At 44.1% G+C, this 16,501-nt stretch overlaps 1 pseudogene; it reads right to left on the reverse strand.

Annotated features, from left to right (window-relative positions):
* Nucleotides 1-867: 867 nt before the first annotated feature.
* Nucleotides 868-16,269, reverse strand: LOC117503957 (annotated as a pseudogene).
* Nucleotides 16,270-16,501: the final 232 nt, after the last annotated feature.

Below are 16,501 nucleotides of genomic sequence, written 5' to 3' on the forward strand. Positions count from 1 at the left end.
TGAATTCACTCTTGTTTTCTTTAAGTTGGCACTTGGAATGTGTACGGTCATCAGGATGTCCTGTTACCAATAGCAACAGGACACCCACCTTTCAGATCTCTTATTCCTTTACTCAGGTATAAATGTTTGATTGATTGTCTCCCAATACATTAGAAGGCCAAAAGCACAGATAACACTTCTGGAAACAGAAATATTCTATGTATATATATATATATGATGTGTGTTTGCCAGATGATATTAAACCAACTCTTTTTATGTGTGACATTTCAGTGACAGCTTTATGCACGGTTATGATTTTAGAGAAGCTGGTGAAGGTCCCAACGGCACAGTTATTCTGGCAGTAGTTACCACATGCTGCTGCTAACTTAAGTTGCTACACATCACTATGCTGGTGGTTGCTATTAGCTGAACGGCTCGTGGATGATTTTAGCCTCTACATTGCTTTTCCTCTTTACAGTGATAATAGATGACACATTTCATGTAAAAAAAAAAATGTGTTTGGGACAAAGCTCTAGCACTACATAAACCTTTTACATCCATATTATCATAGCTTTGGTATAGAAAAGTAAAATTTAAAGTGTCACAATGTTGGACATATTGTGTTTTTATTATAAGTGACAGATATCAGACACATGGTGTGGAGAGAAGCAGTGCAGTACATAAGTGATACTTGGGTCACCAACGACTGTATATTCTAATACTTATTGGAGGTAACTGCATCAGTAATGCACCCCATGAATGTGGCAGTTGTTCAGAATTCATGTATTATCAAGAAAATTCTATTGTCAACAAGAGCAATCTGAGATTTGCCAAGGGTTGGCGAGGACTCAAAATAAAAGATACGTGATTCACATCGTGACCGGGACTTCACCTGGATCCAGATTCCATAACACAATGCAATAACTGCATCATTCCTTCATTCATTTCATTTTGCCCGTCGCTCCTCTCAGAGCATAGGCCGCTGACAACAGTCTGCCAGATTCCTCGGTCCTGGGCTGCCCTCTCCAGTTGTTTCCAGGTGTATCCCATCTTCTTTCTGTCTGCCTCAAGGTCCCGTTGCCAGGTGTTTCTTGGCCGTCCTCTTTTTCGTTTTCCCTGGGGGTTCCATGCCAGCACCTGTCTGGTGATGTTACAAGTTGGTTTCCTCAGGGTGTGCCCAATCCATCCCCATCTTCTGCGCTGGGTCTTATCTTCGGTTGGCAGTTGGTTGGTACACTGCCACAGGTCTGAATTGGTGATGGTGTTGGGCCAGTGGATCTGCAGGATTCTTCTCAGGCAGCTGTTGATGAAAGTCTTTGTAGGTAGTCTTTGTTGTCTTCCATGTCTCGGCTCCTTACAGCAGCACTGACTTGACATTGGAGTTAAACAGCCTGATCTTCGTGCAAGTCGATACCACCTTGGAGCTCCATATCTTCTTCAACTGCAAATATGCTGCCCTCGCTTTGCGATTCTTGCTCTGACATCTGCGTCTGTTCCACCCTGCTTGTCAGTGATGCTGCCCAGATATATAAAGGCCTCCACTTCCTCCAGCTCGCTTCCAGGCAGTGTGACAGGGTCCTCACTTTTTATGTTGATCTTAAGAATCTTGGTCTTGCCCTCATGGATCTTAAGGCCAACTTGTGAAGAGGTAGCTTCCAGCTCTGTTGTCTTGTCCTGCATCTGTTGGTGGCTGTGGGAAAGCCGGGCTAGGTCAGCAGCGAAGTCCAAGTCTTCAAGCTGATCCCATAGTGTCCATTGGATTCCATTTCTTCTATGTGCTGTTGACCTCTTCATGATCCAATCGATCACCAGGAGGAAGAGAAAAGGCGACAGGAGGCAGCCTTATCTGACTCCAGTCTTCACCCCAAAGCTGTCTGTGAGCTGTCCACCATGGACCACCCGGCAAGTCATTCCTTCATAGGAGTTCTTGATCAGGCTAACCAGTTTAATTGGCACTCCATAATGGGATAGCAGCTTCCAGAGGGTTTCGCGCTCAACACTGTCAAATAACTGCATACTCATCCAGAATGATCCGACTGAAGAAGATGCTGCAATCTGATGTTCAGTTCACAAGCTGAAACAAAACAGTGTCTTCCTGATCTTAGTTTTACTTTGTGATGTCATATCCGTTAAGTAGTTTTGACATAATCCTTAAAAGTGTACAAAGTGGAATCCTGACCCAGAATCTGGATCCAGATCACTTCCAAAATTCAGTGGAGTCTTCCATGACCTAATATGTATCTGTGGTGAAAATTTCGTCAAAATCCATGCAGTAGTTTTGATGAAATTCTGCTAACAGACAGACAAATAAAAGCGATGATTTTATTACATCATTGGCAGATGTAATAAGGCTTTATTTTCATCAAAAATAATTTAATTACGTTCTTCTGTTTTCACACAATCATTTTATAGGTGGGATTAGTGCTTTACTCAACAAATCCTTTTTATGTTCAAGCTGAACAGGTATGATTAAGAAAAATGTAATGTTACCATAGATTGTATAAATATTAGAAAGTATGCTGTGAAAGTGAATGCACGGACCCACGTTAGGGGGCGTAAATGAGCGGTCAATAGGAATACCAATAAATAACAATTTATTATGCAAAAGTGCAAACAAGTTACGAATATGCTGAGTCCAATTAATAACAGAAAATGGTGACACGTGGGCAGGCCCGAGGGTAGGAGACGCCTATCCAGAGAAGAGCCGGAACTCACGAAGTTCCACCGCCAGCCGGAGGCCTGCAATACACCAGAGCAGCCAAGTCCTGGTACCCCAGGTGGCCACCGCTCGAGGCTGTCGGACCGGTACTGCTGGCAGGAGCAAAAACAGATTAGGTGGGTGTGTGTACACCCAGCAAACAGTCAGCAAATCACAGAAATCCTCCTGAAGGAATAAATCCACATACTCCCAGAGTGCAGAGGAAAACTGGAGAACGTGCAGTGTCAATGGTTATACTCAGTAAGTCAGAAGTGAGGAATGGAGACGCCAACTCCTCCAAACCTCCCACAAACTCGGCTACAAGCTGCAAGTATAAGTCACAACTGCAAAGACTTCAGTACAGTGGATGTGCGTACGGCACAAAACGGCTGAGTTGGTTTACCTGTGTGGTAAGCTGATAACTCGGCAGAGTTATGGTGTCTCTCCCAGGCTTTTATGGATGTGGTGATGAGTGATGACAGACAATTGATGACGGCTTAACGGGCACACCTGGTGGTACCAAAAAGGCCAGTGCCCCCTCTAGAGGCCCAAATGTTGCCAACATGGCAGGGCGCCATCTGATGGTGGGCCAGCAGTACCTCCTCTTCAGCGGCCCACACAAAAAAGTAATATGATGTTTTTCCATAATATCTGGGTTTAGCAACATATATTCTCTTACAATTAGGAAAAGAAAAAAAACAATTTTGTCTCTGTCCAAAAATTAGGTGCTATTATTTCCAGGTCAGATTTTTAAGTTGCATAAAAATCTGTTTTTTTCACTATTTGGAGTAATTCTGAGAAGAACTTCAGCTTTTCCTCAACTGACTTTCAACTGAAATGTTTTATATCAATACTAATTGAGCTGTTGGATTGCAACTTAAATCTTAACCTAAAATACTTATCAGATTATAATATAATATTATAGAACACTATAATGCACATCCTTGCATTTGGAAGAATTGGGAATTTTAGAAATTTCAGGATTGTGGATATAATTTGGTTTTATTGAAGTATTTCTTACAGTTGGATGACGATACAAATTTTCAATAAAATGTTTTCTCCAAAAGTACATTAATTTATTTTGTCTTAAGCAAACAAACAAAATCTAATATAAAAATATTAGACTTCCAATAAACAACCAAATCTGACACATTTAACAAGATGTACTGACATCTAGTGGTTAGGATTGGGTATTGTAGAATCCAAAATTTTCAGGTATTTTATGTTTTATCTCCAGTGTGTTTTAATATGTTATTGTTGGATGTCATTGAAATATTTTTCTGTACTTTCTTGTCCTTTTCATTTTCATCAGTTTGATTGGTCTGTGTAAACAGTCACGTACATCTGATCCCATAAGGATCAGCAGAGTAGGTACTGATTAATACTTGGCTTTGGTACTACTTGGGAACATCAGGAGCTGTAACCAGGTTTTTCTATGTAGGACTAGAGCTGCATCAGGAAGTGCAACTAATGTAAACCTGTGCCAAATATTAATGGGAATCTGTACCAGATCTGCTGTCCAGAAAGTTTTCACAGCGCTTAATTTTTTTCCCTACATTTTATGTTGTAGCCTTATTGCAAAATAGATGAATTTCTCCACCCCCCCCCCCCCCCCCACACACACACACAAATCTGCACACAACACCCCCTAATGACAGTATGAAATTTTTTTTTTTTTTTAGATTTTTTGCAGTCATTAAAAACACACACACACGCACACAAAACCCCCCCAAAATAATCGAAATGAATCACATGTACGTAGGTATTCACAACCTTTGCCATGAAGCTCAAACTTGAGCTCAGTTGCATCCTGTTTCCACTGTTCATCCTTGAGATGTTTCTACAGCTTAATTGGAGTCAACCTGGGGTAAGTTGGTTGGACATAATTTGAAAAGGCACACATCTGTCTAGCAGGGGTGGTGGCCAAGTGGTTAATGCTTGGTTTCAGTGCAGAAGGTTCTGGGTTCAAATCCCACCCCTGCTACATTTCTCCATGTAATGTGGAGTTGTGTCAGGAAAAGCATCCGGCATAAAACCTGTGCCAATTCAACATGCAGATCCACCTTGGATTTGCTGTGGCGACCCCGAGTGCAAACAAGGGAGCAGCCGAAGGGGCTTACTTACACATCTGTCTACATACGAGGTCTGTGAGAAAAGTAGCCGACCAGTGGCGGCTGGTGAAAAACAGTCTTGGTGGGGCTGCTGTGCCAATAGATTCCCTTGCCTTGTCCAGTACAGGCATTCAAGTGAACAGTCAGAAAATTACTACAATTCCACAATAATCATTTCATGTCCTCCTCAAAATCAGCAGTTTTACAGATAAAGTTAACCATTTACAGCTCTATTAGGCCCCATTTCTACTTTGGAAAGGAACAGTATCAAATACAACACTCAAGTTCTTGAGCAAAGAACATTTCACCATTTGACACCAATTACACACATAGTACACCAAACTGTACTGCACTGCCATTATCTTCAGACAAACAGATCCTGGCGTTCACAATGACACCCACTTAACAAAATAGAAAATATCACCAAATTTACACTCTTTCAAAATATGGAAAAATTCTTCAATTGACAAAAGAACATTATGTACATACTACAATGTTCACACCACCTTCAGAGAGAGAGAGAGAGAAAATGTTTGTGTGTGTGTGAGAGAGAGAGAGAGGGAGTGTGTGTGTGTGTGAGAGAGAGAGGGAGAGTGTGTGTGTGTGTGTGAGAGAGAGAGAGAGTGTGTGTGTGAGAGAGAGAGAAAATGTGTGTGTGTGAGAGAGAGCGAGAGAAAATTAAGGTAATATTTTGCATGAACATTACTGAGTGGAATGGAGGCAAACTAGAAGAAGAAGCTTGAAAAACTTAAATAACTTGACTAACTAATAACACCAAAACCTTTAAATTAAATTGGTTAAAATTAATTAACAGTGTAGCGGACAAAGCAAATTAAGTATACAAAACCACTTAATTAAATGCGTTGCTAAACTTGGGTTTGTCTTGTGTGTACTCAGTGGCTGAGTTAGAATTTCTTTAAAAAACATGCAAATTGCTATTTTAGGATTTTGTTTTGTTTTTAAACTGAGCAAATAATTTGTTTTAGAGTGTGGAATACTCCAAAGAATATTTCACTTCTGTGAACTGATTCTCATAACGTGTAGTGAAATCAAAATACCAGCATGGCTGCAGCACTGTTACTAACAGCCCTGGCCTCCCCTATTACCATTATAACTGGTCTGCTGTCGCAATACAGATCACAGCTTTGACCCCCTAACACAAACAAAAAAAAAAAATATCACTCATTCGTTTTATCTTAAATTTTCACCCTCGTTTCCACACCAGGAGCAACATTCGGGAATAAATCCGAGCAGCTCGTCAGCTCACCTGAGCTGAAGAGGTGGATGCGCTCCTTTCCATCCGCGCAGATGATCTGATGTGCGCACCTCCGTGCGCCTCCAAAAGGATCCCCGCGAGACTTTGGTGTCATTGATTTGATTAGTTTTGTCCCGTTTTAAACCTCCGAAGAGTTCTTCAACTTACTCCAGCAAAACACACGGAGACAAAATAAAAATAATAAAATATAACCCAAATGTCGTCATCACCATCATCTCTTCCTGACTGACTGACTGACAGCAGCAGCTGCAGCGTCACGTGTATCACTGACTGTAATCTAACGTTCCTGCATTTTTGTAGCAAGGGCTAAAATTCCGGCGCCCCAAAGCCATTAATTTTGGCAATGTTGATTTGCCAAATATTTATTAATTTTCCCTAGCAACTACATACAATTGGTTATTTCGCTGCACTTCAAGGGCACTTTGAATGACCGCCCAAGACGAGGAATGATACGTTCTCTGCTTCTGTCGCTGTTGAGAGTCAGTTGGAGGAAGTGTTTTAATCATTCATATTGCATGTAGGCACATACTATTAAGTAAAACTGACATTGATAATACTTTTTAAATATATATATTATGACTTTTCCCCTCCACATCTAGGAGGGCAGCGCCCGAGCGCCCCTATGGGCCAGCCGCCACTGTATCCAACCTTATTATTTTTTTTAAAAACATATGGATTTGAATCACGTGTGATTACATCAGCCAAGCTTGAACCCTTGTGGGCATGCGAGAGTTTTTCCACGCCTGTCGGTGACGTCATTCGCCTGTGAGCACACCTTGTGAAAGGAGTGGTCCAGCCCTCTCGTCGAAATTCCTTTGTCTGAGAAGTTGCTGAGAGACTGGCGCTGTGCTTGATCAAAATTTTTTCAAAAACTGTGAGGCACATCCGAGTGGACACCATTCGAGAAATTCAGCTGGTTTTCGGTGAAAATTTTAACGGCTGATGAGAGATTTTGGATTCTTTCTATCGCTGTAAGGACTTCCCACGGAGCAGGACGTCGCGCAGCGCTCCGAGGCGACGTCGTCATCCTGTTTCAAGCTGAAAACCTCCAAATTTAAGCCTCTGTTGACCCAGGACGTCGTGAGAGAACAGAGAACTTTCAGAAGAGGTCGGAATCAGCAGTTTATCCGGACATTCCACTGTTAAAGGAGATTTTTTTTTTAATGAAAGCCGTGCGGACGGATTGGCACCTCGGCTCGCAGCTGGCGCGGCGCGCCCGCCACAGGAAAAACACCCCCATTGGAAGCCTTAAGGACTAGTTGGAACATGCCCTGCTGTTAAACAATTTCTCAGATACTCACTCATCTGAAAGCCACCAAAAGCCGCCTGGATTTTACAAATGGTTATCAACACGGAGGTGTTTTTCCTGTGGCGGGTGTGCCGCGCCGGCTGCGAGCCGACACGCCAATCCATCCGCACGTCTTTCATTAAAAAAATCTCCTTTAACAGTGGAATGTCCAGATAAACTGCTGATTTCGACCTCTTCTGAAAGTTCTCTGTTCTCTCATGACGTCCTGGGTCAACAGAGGCTTAAATTTGGAGGTTTTCAGCTTGAAACAGGATGACGACGTCGCCTCGGAGAGCTGCGCGACGTCCCGCTCCGTGGGAAGTCCTTACAGCGATAGAAACAATCCAAAATCTCTCATCAGCCGTTAAAATTTTCACCAAAAACCAGTTGAATATCTCGAATGGTGTCCACTCGGATGTGCCTCACAGTTCTTGAAAAAAATTTTGATCAAGCACAGCGCCAGTCTCTCAGCAAATTCTCAGACAATGAAAATCCGACGAGGGGGCTGAACCACTCCTTCCACAAGGGGTGCTCACAGGTGAATGACGTCACCGACAGGCGTGGAAAAACTCACGCATGCACACGAGGGTTCAAGCTTGGCTGATGTAATCACATGTGATTCAAATCCATATAGTTGTTTTTTTAAAATAAAACTGTCGGTTTCTTTTCTAATAGACCTCGTACAATGAGGAAAATAAGTATTTGAACACCCTGTGATTTTGCAAGTTCTCCCACTTAGAAATCATGGAGGGGTCTGAAATTTTCATCTTAGGTGCATGTCCACTGTGAGAGACATAATCTAAAAAAAAAAATCTGGAAATCACAATGTATGATTTTTTTTAAAATAATTTATTTGTATGTTACTGCTGCAAATAAGTATTTGAACACCTGCGAAAATCAATGTTAATATTTGGTACAGTAGCCTTTGTTTCAATTACAGAGCTCAAACGTTTCCTGTAGTTTTTCGCCAGATTTGCACACACTTCAGCAGGGATTTTGGTCCACTCCTCCATACAGATCTTCTCCAAATCTTTCAGGTTTGGAGTTTCAGCTCCCTCCAAAGATTTTCTATTGAGTTCAGGTCTGGAGACTGGCCAGGCCACTCCAGGACCTTGAAATGCTTCTTACGGAGCTCCTCCTTAGTTGCCCTGGCTGTGTGTTTGGAGTCATTGTCATGCTGAAAGACCCAGCCATGACCCATCTTCAATGCTCTTACTGAGGGAAGGAGGTTGTTTGCCAAAATCTTGCAATGCATGACCCCATCTCCTCCCTTCAATACGGTGCAGTCGTCCTGTCCCCTTTACAGAAGAGCACCCCCAGAGTATGATGTTTCCACCCCCATGCTTTACGGTTGGGATGGTTTTCTTGGGGTTGTTCTCATCCTCTAAACATGGTAAGTGGAGTTGATTCCAAAAAGCTCTATTCTGGTCTCATGTGACCACATGACCTTCCCCCATGCCTCCTCTGGATTATCCAGATGGTCACGGGTGAATTTCAAACGGGCCTGGACATATGTTGGCTTGAGCAGGGAACCCTGCTGCCCTGCAGGATTTTAAACCATGACAGCATCATGTGTTACTAATGTAATCTTTGTGATTGTGGTCCCAGCTCTCTTCAGGTCATTGACCAGGTCCTCCTGTGTAGTTCTGAGCTTTCTCTGAATCATCCTTACCCCACAAAGTGAGATCTTGCATGGAATCCCAGACTGAGGGAGATTGACATCTTGTGTTTCTTCCACTTTCTAATAAATAATCATAACAGTTCTCTTCTACCAGACTGCTTGCCTGTTGTCCTGTAGTCCATCCCAGCCTTGTGCAGGTCTACAGTTTTGTCCCTGGTGTCCTTAGACAGCTCTTTGGTCTTGGCTATAGTGGACAGGTTGGAGTGTGATTGATTGAGTGTGTGAACAGGTGTCTTTTATACAGGTAACAAGTTCAAACAGGTGCAATTAATACAGGTAAAGAGTGCAGAATAAGAGGGCTTCTTAAAGAAAAATTAACAGGTCTGTGTGAGCCAGAATTCTTGCTGGTTGGTAGGTGTTCAAATACTTATTTGCAGCAGTAACATACAAATAAATTATTAAAAAATCATACATTGTGATTTCCGGATTTTTTTTTTTTTTAATTATGTCTCTCACAGTGGACATGCACCTAAGATGACAATTTCAGACCCCTCTGTGATTTCTAAGTGGGAGAACTTGCAAAACCGCAGGGTGTTCAAATACTTATTTTCCTCACTGTATATGCATATGTACTTATATATAGGGATGTTCCAATCCGATCACGTGATCAGCAATCGGGCCCGATCACATGGTTTCAGACTTCATCGAAATCAGACGTTGCATCCTGATCAGGAATTGTTGGGGAAAAAAACCTACAAAAATAACCTTTTCTCAAAACATAGAAACTCTCAGGTTTCCCCTCGTGAGTCCGTGGGCAGTGCAAATAGAATACACAGACAACAATAATTTGAATTCAAGGTAATCCTACCAGGTTTATTAAAACAGCAGAGCAGATCAGTCATCAAAAATCATTCATCTTTGCATAAAATGGGTTCAGAATGCATACAGATCTTTAATAATGCCACAAAACCGATACCCACAGCATGTGCAGCAAAAAGAACACTCTTCTTTTCAAAAACAGAGTTTTGAAGCTTGCAGTTCAGAAGTCTGTCCGGCTCCTAGTCCCGCACGTCAATCTGTCCGGGCTGGGCACCCAGTCCCACACGTCCTCAGTCTAAGCACAAACATGTAACTCCATGGTAGAAAGCAGAAATAAAGTAGACGTTGTTAATCCTTAATCGTCCAACGTTGTGATGGGAACTGATTTGATAATCGCCCTGGGTGCAGAGGTTTGCCAGCACATACACCCCCACTCTGCCTTCACGGCGAGTGTAACTAATTAATGTAGAATAGTGTTAAAGAATCACTGTTCTCTTGTTTTCAGCTCCGTATGAGAACAGGTCCATGTGTTCAGTGGCGTTATTGTGTCTCTCCAGACACTTTCAAGGTTGCCTCCCCGATAACAAATAACTCAGTCATTGTTCTCCCTGTGGAAGCAAAGTTCTTTCACAGTCAAAGTATGAAATCACTCACATTTTACAGAATGCAGAATCAGCAATTAATTTCGAACAATACAGTCATTCAACTGTTCATTATCGATCAGCATAGTTCAAACATAAATGTACAAACCATTTGATTATAAACAGAGGCAACAACAATATTATTTACAGTACACATCTTGACCTCATGACCTTTGAACATATCATGAAACATCATGTCAGGCATTAGTCATGACTTTACTAAAAATGGTCAGTGTCTGACATGTTTTAAAACCAACATGTTACACCCTACTTAAGCATATGTTATTTATGAAAACCTTAAACCAAAACACATTACTGGTTTGAGAGTCAACAGATCTGTCAGCAGTTCAACATGTTCAATACAATTCATCATAAGCACATATTTCAATCATTAATCAAACTGCATAATATTGTATCATTTCAAAACCATCATAAATCAGTTGAACACCTATCAACAAGGTTGGGTAGGATTACTTTGAAATGTAATCCAAAAGTAATCAGATTACAAGTAATCCAAATGTATGTACATGCATACATTTAATCCACATGTATTCTTTCAAAGTAATCCTACCCAACCTTGCCTATCAAAGCATAGGCATACACATTTTCATTCATTTGACATCATGATAAAACCCTTACACACATTATGGCACAAGGATACACTCTATTCAGCTTCATTCATTCAATACAATATCTAGTTCATTTTAACCTGCATGGTGTACATACTTCTAAACATTTGTTACTTTTTGTAAATAATGAACACAAAACCTTTTATTCAGTTTGGTAACTTTTAGCATTGTTAGCATGCAAAGCTAATTATAAGTAAAATAGCATATATTTTCATTTATTCTTTACAGAATCCGATATTGATTTTATCCTCATTATTTTGATCAGCGCCATTATTGCAGATTAATGGGCCTTTCACACGTCAGAAGCGTTAGAGGCGTCAAGAATTGGTCTAAAAAGCATTATTTTCAATGAGACGCGTTGCTTTTTAGAGGCGTCAGAAGCGTTGCATCAAAAGCTGAGCTAAAGCGACGCTTCTGACGGGAGCACACGTTGCCACTTGTCGGCAGGCTAACGCGGTCAAAGTTCAACCCAATCTTTTTTTTTTTATTGATCAAAAGAAAAAAACATAAGTTCAACCCATGGAGCTCTCATATACAGCTCCATGGTTCAACCCAATCCAACTTTCAATGCTCTGAGCTGTGACGTAGCTTCGTGCTGTCCAATAGGAACGATGCGTCGGGCCACTCCATTTTCCATGACAAAAACTCCTGTAACAGTGGAATGTGCCGTTCATTTCCAAACTGGACGCTTTGTTGATCCGGGATGTCGTCTGACTAGCACAGGAATTGCGGAAGATGTGGACATCAGCACTTTTTCGGCACATTGAGACAGACGTGTGGAGGAATTCCGCGCGTCGCGGCGGAGCTGCATGGCGCAAAGCAACGCCGTGATGAAGCCTCACAGGACATGTTCTGGCATGTCCAGCTCATGCACAATTTCTCGGATAGTCACACGACTGAAAAGCCACCGAAAGCCATCTGAAAGCCGTCCTGTGAGACCAACACGGAGGTGGTTTTGTCCCGCGCCATAAACGGCTCCGTGGCGCATCCCTCTGCTTCTCTTTCCATGAAAAAAACTCCTGTAACAGTGGAATGTGCCGAAAAAGTGCTGATGTCCACGTCTTTTGCCATTTTTGTGGAAGTCAGACAACGTCCCGGATCAACAAAGCCTTAACGTTGGAAATGATCTGGTTGTTTCAGCGGGGTTTCAGCCTGTCGAACGGCGCTCGGAGCGTGGCATGCTCTCAGCAGCTGTGGGCGGTCTTTAAACCGGCTGGAGCACTCCTTAATATGTGTAATCCCCATAAAATCGTCCCTGAAAGCCATCTGAATTTTCCGAATGGTGTCCACCTGGAGGTCTCTCACAGTTTCTGGAAAAATTTGATGCAGCAAAGCTCCAAATCGTTCAGACATTTTATTCACAATAAAAATCCGAGAGGGTGGACCACTGCTCACTCAAAGCCTGCTCACAGGCGAATGACGCAACCGACAGGCGTGAAAAAACTCACGTATGCACACGAAGGTTCTAGCTTGACTGATGCAATCACACGTGATTCAAATCCATATGGTTTTTGAAAAAAATAAAAAGGTCCGATACTTTTCTAACAGACCTCATATATATATATATATATATATATATATATATATATATATATATACATATTCTATTTCTACCTCATTTTCTTATTTTATTGTACTGTTACAAGTATTATTATTGCTTATCCTTGCACACACTGTTAGATGAACATTTTCCTCTACTTGCACCCATCTTGTGTTTTTTAAGAGCTGACTAACATGTGAATTTCTCCTCTGTGAGATCAATAAAGTTATATTTTATCTTAACAACACTGGCTCTCTTCAGATGATTGTACCCCTCTGCCACATCTTTACCTTTACTGGTTATGACGAATGTCTAAAGGGAGTCCCGCCCCACCTCCCACAACTTCCTGTTTCTAAACCCAAAGTTCTTCCATAAATTTAGACCTTTCCAAAACATGCCACCAAAGATCCAAGGATGAGTCCAACCCCCAGAAGAACACAACCCTTATAGCTGATGTTTGTAGCAACGGGTTTCTTCTGGTAGATCTTCTCTTAGGTTTTCAAGTCCTTCCTCCATCCATCCATCCATTTTCTTCCGCTTTATCCGGAGTCAGGTCGCGGGGGCAGCAGCTCAAGCAAAGGCGCCCAGACCTCTTGATCCATACACACCTCCCCCAGCTCCTCCAGGGGAACCCCAAGGCATTCTCCAAAGCCAGCCGAGAGACGTAGTGCCTCCAGCATGCCCTGGGTCTTCCCCGGGGCCTCCTCCCAATGGGACGAGCCCGGAACATCTCTCCAGCAAGGCGTACAGGGGGCATCCGGAAAAGATGCCCGAGCCACCTCAGCTGGCTCCTTTCGACGTGGAGGAGCAGCGGCTCGACTCAGAGCTCCTCCTGAGTGACCGAGCTCCTCACCCTATCTCTAAGGGAGCGCCCAGCCACCTTGCGGAGGAACCTCATCTCAGCCGCTTGTACTCGCGATCTCGTTCTTTCGGTCATGAGCCACGAAAGCCAAATCTCATGACCATAGGTGAGGATCGGAACGTAGATCGATCGGTAAATCAAGAGCTTTGTCCCCCTGCTCAGCTCTCTCTTCACCACAATGGTCCAATACAGCGACCGCATCACTGCAGATGCTGCACTGATCCGTCTGTCGATCTCACGCTCCATCTGTCCCTCACTCATGAACAAGACCCTGAGATACTTAAACTCCTCCACTTGAGGCACGGACACTCCACTGACCTGTAGAGGGAAAGACACCTTTTCCGGTCGAGAACCATGGCCTCGGATTTGGAGGTGCTGATTTTCATCCCGGACCCTTCACACTCGGCTGCAAACCACCCCAGTGCACGCTGAAGGTCCTGAGTTGATGAAGCCAACAGAACCACATCGTCCACAAACAGCGGAGATGAGATTCTGTGGTTCCCAAAACGGACCCCCTCTACACCTTGGCTGCACCTAGAAATTCTGTCCATAAAGGCAATGAACAGAACCGGTGACAAAGGGCAGCACTGGCGTAGGCCAACATGCACTGGAAACAGGTTTGACTTACTGCCGGCAATGCGAACCAAGCTCCTGCTACGGTCGTACAGGGACCGGATAGCCCTTAGCAAAGGACCATGGACACCGTATTCCCGAAGCACCCCCACAGGGTGCCCCGAGGGACCTGGTCAAACGCCTTCTCCAGATCCACAAAGCACATGTGGACTGGTTGGGCGAAATTCCATGAACGCTCAAGCACCCGATGGAAGGTGTAGAGCTGTTCTGGTGTGCCGCGACCAGTATGAAAACCACTCTGCTCCTGCTGAATCTGAGGTTCGACTATTGGTCAAATTCTCCTCTCCAGTACTCTGGAATAGACCTTACCGCGGAGGCTGAGGAGTGTGATCCCCCTATAGTTGAGACACACCCTCTGGTCCCCCTTCTTAAACAGAGGGACCACCACCCCGGTCTGCCAATCCAGAGGCACTGTCCCAGACCACCACGCGATGTTGCAGAGGCAGAGGCCTGCTGGTACCTGTCAGCTGACTCTGGGGTCCCTCTTACCAACAAAGACAAGTTGGACTCCTTCTTCAGCTTGGCGGCATCCCTTACTTCCAGTGTCCACCACTGGGTTTGGGGATTGCCGCTGCGACAGTCATCAGAGACCTTGCGACCACAGCTACGAGCAGCCGCATCAATGGAGGTGGAGAACATGGTCCACTCGGACTCCATGTCTCCAACCTCCCCCGGGATATGGGAGAAGCTCTCCCGGAGGTGAGAGTTGAAGACCTCGCTGACACAGGGTTCCGCCAGTCATTCCCAGCAGACCCTCGCTATACGTTTGGGCCTGCCACGTCTGTCCGGCTTCCTCCCCTCCCAGCGGACGGATCCAACTCACCACCAAGTGGTGATCGGTTGACAGCTCAGCCCCTCTCTGCACCCGAGTGTCCGAGACACGTGGCCAAAGGTCAGATGATACAACTACAAAGTCGATCATCAACCTCCAGCTCAGGGTGTCCTGGTGCCATGTGCACTTATGGAAACGCTTGTGCTCGAACATGGTGTTCGTGATGGACAAACTGTGACTAGCACAGAGGTCCAACAACTGAACACCACTCGGGTTCAGATCGGGGAGGCCATACTTCCCGATCACCCCCCTCCAGGTCTCACTGTCATGACCCACGTGGGCGTTGTAATCCCCCAGGAGAACAATGGAGTCCGCAGTCGGAGCACTATCTAGTACCCCTGCCAGGGACTCCAAGAAGGTTGGGTACTCTGCACTGCCGCTCGGCCTTCAGGCCGAGTTAACAGTGAGAGACCTGTCCCTGACCCGAAGGCATAGGGACGCAACCCTCTTGTTCACTGGGGTGAACTCCAACACATGGCAACTGAGCTGGCAAGCAATAAGCAATGCTTGCTCTCCGCCTCTCCCCGTGGGCCACGCCAGAAAAGTGGTGCGTCCAGCCCCTCTCCAGGAGTTGGGTACCAGAGCCCAAGCTGTACGTGGAGGTGAGCCCGACCATCTCTAGTCAGTATCTCTCAACCTCCCGCACAAGCTCAGGCCAGGGGCTGTGAGCGCAGTAGTCTTTTCCCCCCAAATTCCAGTCTTTATAACTCCAAAATCCTACCATAATTTCAGAAGTTTCCTAAACGTCCCACCAAAAATCCAACGACAAGTCCAACACCCAGAAGAACACAACCCATACAGCTCCTTTTTTTTTTTGCATCGGCTCTCATCTGGCAGAACTCCTCAAGGTCTTGCAGGTCCTGTCTATAAGTCTCCTTCTGCAGTTCCAGCCATTTCCGGTAATAGTTCCTAACTTTTTTGACATGTTTTTCCATCTCTGGTCTTAATTCCTTCTGGTAGGTTTCCAAATGCTCTGCTATCAGAACCTCAGCATCCTTGGCCTCCTTCAAGAGTTGGAGTTGACGCCTCTTGATCCTCCTGATCTCCAGCTCTTTTTTCTTCAACAGCTCCTCAAGATGTCCGAGTCTCTTCTCCAATTTCTGATATTCACTCAGCTCCTGCATCTCCTCATGGTGATGAGCAGCACTGGTCCTCAACTGATGAGTGGATCCCTCTGGTGTCAACTTTGGATCTTTGCATTCACTGCTTCTGATAAATATCTCCAGGGAGTTATCGATGTGTGATGATTCTGGCTCACAGTCGGTGTCACAAGGATACTCCTGAACTCCTGAACACTCAGTTATGTGGAGCTCAAATCCTTTGTGTGACAAAAGTACCATGAGCTTTAATGTGCTTTAATGACATCACAAAGTACTATGAGCTGTAATGTGCCTTTATGACATCACAAAGTACTATGAGCTTTAATGTGCCTTAATGACATCACAAAGTACTATGAGCTTTAATGTGCCTTTATGACATCACAAAGTACACTGAGCTTTAATGTGCCATTATTATATCACTTAATGGCACATTACGTGATGGGATAAACTCCCATCTGGATAAACTCCCATC

Source organism: Thalassophryne amazonica, chromosome 2 (assembly GCF_902500255.1).
Source record: "Thalassophryne amazonica chromosome 2, fThaAma1.1, whole genome shotgun sequence".
Taxonomy (NCBI): Eukaryota; Metazoa; Chordata; class Actinopteri; order Batrachoidiformes; family Batrachoididae; genus Thalassophryne; species Thalassophryne amazonica.